The sequence below is a fragment of the Ictidomys tridecemlineatus genome, chromosome 1 (assembly GCF_052094955.1).
Source record: "Ictidomys tridecemlineatus isolate mIctTri1 chromosome 1, mIctTri1.hap1, whole genome shotgun sequence".
Lineage (NCBI taxonomy): Eukaryota > Metazoa > Chordata > Mammalia > Rodentia > Sciuridae > Ictidomys > Ictidomys tridecemlineatus.
Genome location: NC_135477.1, coordinates 243,438,113 through 243,444,113, shown reverse-complemented (window position 1 = coordinate 243,444,113; position 6,001 = coordinate 243,438,113).

Here is a 6,001-nt window from a genome sequence, read left to right as displayed (position 1 = left end):
TGTAAAAATGAATGAGAGAGAGAGAGAGAGAGAGAGAGAGAGAGAGAGAGAGAGAGAGAGAGAGAAGAGAAGAGAAGAGAAGAGAGAGAGAGTCCACAGCTCTATACTTACTTAACCACAGATGGGGAAGTATAATCACAGCATAAAAGAAGTTTAATGCTAGAAACAGGAAGTCTGGGTAATAGTAGAGCTGCTGAAAGCAGAGACAGAGGAAACAGAGAACATTTCAAGTAACTGCATCTGTAAGGAATAACAAGAAGGAGACAGAGACAAGATGCAGAGATAGAAAAAGAAGTGGCCCTTGTCCAAGCGGCCACCTTTATTTATATCCATAGGTTACATTAGGTCATTAGTACCATAACTACATTATTGTTTACAGTATCAGTAAAGTTGCTCATTCTGAAGTTACATTTCCCAATTACAATATGCAATGTCAGGTGCTTTGTGCAGCTCTCAAGAAAGTCCATCAATTATCTAAAGTTACTGTTAAGCAGGCAGATCAGGAGCACTAGAGCTTGGTGAAGCATTTTAGTTAACTAGGAATCAAGTTCCTTATTCCCAGGAGTTATGTGCCTAAGATCAAGGTGGAAACTGATAAAACTCTTAACACAGAGCTTCTTGGTGAAAAACATTGCTACAGAGGCTAGGCATCCCTGTCCTTTACATGGAAGTTTCTCAGCAGCCAGGCATTCTGAACCTTTGCACAGTAACTTCCTAGCCACCACGCAGGCCATAATCATGAAGTTCATCAGAGACCCCATTCCCAAACACAGAACCCCTGCATGCATCTCTCTGGTATTCCTTGCAGACCCAGAATCACTGTGTCTGCTTTGGAATAAGGTGGTTGATTTCATATCTAGACTCAAGTGATCTGCAGACCTAAGTGATCCTTAGTTAAAAGGATCACAATATAAATGTATAAACTTACAAATCTAATTAGTTGATTATTTGAGGTGAGTTTAGATTTAAATAACGATTCTGCATTTTATAATTTGAAAGCTGAATGAGTTAACCTGTCTCATCATTGTAGTTATTGGGATGATCTAATAAAATGAGAAAGAGGTGGTGGGGTGTTTGTACCATTCTGGAGACTCCTCTTCAGTGTTGAGGCAGACTCAGAGACACATGGTCTGTATCAGTTTTAGTGCATGCCCCAGACACTACACCCAGGGGAGATTTCAGTGCAAGAATCCAAGTGACGGGGACATAGACAATGTCCCCCATTTGTTTGCGCCTTCTTTTGGCATTTCAAAACACTTCCCTAAAACAAATAAAGGGTGATGATGTTTTTTATCAGATAATCATTTGTGTCCTCATGTCTAATCTTGTTTAGAATACTTGGTTAGAAGAATTTTAAGTAAACTTTATTCACAAATATTGGTAGATTTTATGCACTCAGCTGAATACCCTTTTTAGAAAGCTCTAGTTGCAATCCCCATGAACTAAGCAAATGTTCAAGGATACATCACAAACTCTATCTTCCCACTAATCCAGATGTCATAAATTGTTCCTAGATTCTCAGTTGGTGGATGAATAATGGGGTGATGTCTCTTTAAATTCTCTTGTTTATCGCTTAAGTGGGCTATCATTTTGATAGTATATCTTTTATTTAGTTGTAAAGATGTAAAAGAACAAAATGAAGAGACAATATTTTGGTACAGCATGTGCTGGTTTGCTCAGGGGATTTCCACTGGTGTGCTCACCCATTTTGAATAGGGTGGGAGATGCTAAAGGGCCTCAGAGAGCATCCCACAATCAACTAATACTCCTAGAATCGAGGTGTGAGGGAAGGTGGACAACACAGGTGCTTTGCCCCTTCAGGGCCATCTTTTCAGATATTTGGTGAGAGGCAATGGTTGTTTAGAAAAGACAAACAGACACACAAAAGAAAGCTGAGACCAGGTAGTTCTTCGAACCTTGATGGAGATGTGTAATGACCTAGAGCTTACTCTGCATGCTTATTATATAGGTTTTAACATCAGAAATATTTTATGTGAAAAACTTTCTTCAAAGTACACAGGACCAAGGTTGACTTGCTGTGAAACCAATTGCTATTATCTTTTTGTGCCCAAAATTCTCTAGCCCAGCAGCTAGTGTCCAAAATCAGGGACAAGACTGATAGTTCTCTGGGAAACACAGAACTTCCTTTGAACTGGGTATCACCATAGCAACTGGGCAATCTCAACTGTACCTTTGCATCAGGAATTCCCAGCTCAGGCATACTCCTGTTGCAGGAGAATCAGAGATGGTAATTTAAGTCACCACTTCTGACATCTCCCCCTTTTAAATTTTTTAAGTGCAATGAAGAGCTATTATTTATAGTTGTCACAATTCTCCCTAGAAAATGTGGCATCCTGTTGTTATAACACAAAAGAGAATTAGCATCAAATACATAATTCCAAAAATTGTACCATATTGTACATTTTAACATATTCAAAGTATTAAAACCATTTAAATCATTAAGTATTTTTTCAGCAAGCCATGGGACTCACAATTTCATATCTGCTCTTCTGAATATCCTGGATGTGATGATGTAATTCCATAAGGTCTAGACTGTCATTATTTTTCTGTCAAATATTCATTAAACGATTTTTAACTTACTCTCAATCCCATTGAGAAGTGTCATATCCTGCTTCTGTAACACAAACAAATTTGTAGCCAGCATGGCGCCAAAGCTGCTGTCTGAACTTAAGAGCAGCAAGCTCATTTCCTATATTTATGACCACAGCTTCCAGTGCATATACTTTAGTTTCTATCTTGTCATCAATATTTACCTCATTCTGTAGAGCTTTGGAAGTGTTCTGAGCCAAATTATTAAGAAAATAAGCATTTGAATGATTTCGGGTAATGCTATGGCAGATGTCTCAGCAGAGACCAAAACAGACATCAAAGTAACTACTCCAAATGCAATAAGGCCATGAGTACACCAGTGTCTATTTAGCACGACATGGTTCTGTAGTAGTCACATTCACACTTGAACTCCAGCATCAGAATGCCAGGGTTGTGAAACGTTACCTTGGATTAAAACAAAGGAGAGATGGAGTAACTCAAGTACTCCTTTATTAAACCTAGTCGTGCAATTAGTCAGATTGCATCTTTGACAAGTTACACGGTACTTTTCTCCAGTTCTACTTACTTTTATATTTACAAAAATTAAAACATAAGGAGATTGTACACCAGTCCTTAGGCCACAGCAGGGAACCACTTTAGAGCTCCTTTCCCAAGATCAGAGAGAGAGCTGCTGGTAGAATTGATGAACTCTAGGGCATCGGTGAAACCTGATAGTTCCTTTTGTATGCCACCACCAATGAAAGTCAGAATATTACTAACAAATCCGCCAGGAGCCATAAATTTCTGATGTAGGTGTCTCTTATCAATTCTGTGAGACCAATTCAGAATGTATCCACTATTGCCAGAGACATCATGTCACACTGGCAAAACATCAGCACACTCCACCCAGTTCTGTGGTAGTATGTTTTGGGCAGTAAGGCGTTGGTGGATGTTCCATGGGAAACATGGTCAGGTCACTGGGGAGTTCAATTTTTGTAACTGTTTGGACATCCAATTTCAAATCCCAGGTCCAGTGATATTGGCTCCCCTGGGCTCCCCAATATGCTGCCTTTTTTTAAAAAAAAAATCTGGGGCCACTTTTAAACAGCCAGCATTTTTATTGTGAGACCAACATGTAGGTAAACTTCCATTATATCCAGTATTATTAAATCCAATTATATGAACAGGTGTAATACGTTTATCTGAAAAACCTCCCATCATGTGTGAATCATTAGTAAATACTGGAATAGATTCTCCAGTCCACACAACTGGGTGCACTAAAGATGGATCTGGGAAATAAGCCCAATAAGTTTCCCCATGAACCCTACTTACCTAACAGTTCAATAAAGCCAGCAGAGCCACAATCATGATGGCTGGAGACTTAGCCTTCCTGCTGTTGGACTCTCTGCTGTGATGTGTCAGGTTCTTCAGTTGTTTGAACTGTGGCTTGAGATCCTCCATGGTGATGACAAACAGCACACTCAGGTACCCAGATAGAGTGAGCTGCATCTTCTGGAAAGACATAAGCATGGTCTCTGCTCCACAATTTCCTGTTTGTAAGTCTCTCCACTGGTCTAGGCCTGATGAGCCTACTGCAGTGGGAGCCTTGCGTGGCTCAGCATCAGAAAAATTCTAAAAATTTAAAACAAACAACAACACCAAAATCACGATTCAACAATTCTGTGGGGTTCTACCTCCCCCTTTTTGTTTTTCTAATTGTGATTTAAGGGACAAGTGAGCCCTCTCTACAATGGCCCGGCCTTGGGGATTATAAGGGATACCAGATGAGTGATCAATAGGATATGATCATCAAACTGTCAAAAAAGAACTGGTATAAGCTGGATCATTGTCAGTTTTAATTTGTAGAGGATGGCCTGGCGCTGCAAAAGTCGTTAAGCAGTGGGAAATGACTCGATGAGTATTTTTTATTGGGCCTGGAAAATGAGCAAAAATCACCTGCCAAACATATGAGGATTGTCAAAGCCAATGTTGTTGTTGAATGGAAAAGGGTACCACAGTGAAGAAAAGGGTACCCACCAATTGTATGGCTTCACTTTTGTTTTTAATAATAATCTGATCAAAAAGATAATGAAATGGTGTCAGTGTAAGTACTGGAAGTCAGCCTTACATCTTGTTTGTCCTATAATGGCCTCTTATCTCAAATTAACTTAGGTTGTTATATTAGAAGTTGTACTTTTGTAAGGCAGTAACCTACAATAATTATGAAGTTTATCAGGAAAATGGAAAATGAAATTAGCAAGAGTAAAAACATATTTAGTTTATACAATAGCTGTGAACCAAGAAACATAATTTTTTATAATTCCAAATTTTACTTAGCTCTATTTCCTGTTTAAGATTACAGTAATCCTTATAACAAAAAATCTATCTTCTGAACTTAACTTCAAATGAACTTGAATGATTATCCTAACATGGAACAAGGTGAGAAGCAGAGTCTTAGCTCAGGTGAGGTGGCCTCTTGACAAATCTTAGATAAGGTATTTTACTTCTGAAACTGATCTTTACTTCTTGCTCAAATATTATTTTATGAAGTTTTTATTTATCATTTTTTGAGTTTATATAAATCATAATTTAACATAATTTAACATTACCCGTGAAACATGAATCAAACGAGAGTTTTCAACCCCCTTTTGTGGGAAAGTGGCAAATGTCTTTGTATTCCATATCATCAACCTTTAAATAAACCAGGCTTTCTTATTGTCTTTTAAAATGTACTTAAAAGGTATGTGGCCATAGGAAGGATAGTAGAATGAAACAGACTCTCTCTCTCTCTCTCTCTCTCTCTCTCTATATATATATATATATATATATATATATATATATGTGCCCAATATATATATATGACTGCAAGACCAATGTGATTCTACAACATGTACAATCAGAAAAATGAGAAATTATACCTCATCTATGTACGATTTATAAAAGTGCATAAATGTATTCTACTGTCATGTATAACTAATTAAAGCAAATTAAAAACTATATTAAAAAATCAAGTAAAAATATATTTAATTTCCCATCCTGGTGTAAACAGCAACAAAATTTTATAACTTATGAGAGATTAATATCATCTAATTACAAAATATTAAATGACATAGGTTTTCAACTAAATTTGTTATTTTTATATAAGTTTGTAAGAGACCACTCTTACAGAGAATTTTAGTTTGGGGAACACCAGTTTGGTAAAATGTTCTTTTAAATTTTATACTTTAAAGACTTGTATACTTGGACTATATGACTACATCCAGTATTCAAAGAAGGTAGTAACAGCATCACTATCACACTGATGTTCTTGTATAAACAAAGATTAGCTTTTAAAGAAAAATTTTGAATTAGTAATGTAGTGTGATACTTTAAAATAACAATTGCTATTTAATCAAAAATGTACAAACCCCAATTTCTTTAAGATTAGTTTCTCTAAATAACAAAACTTAAC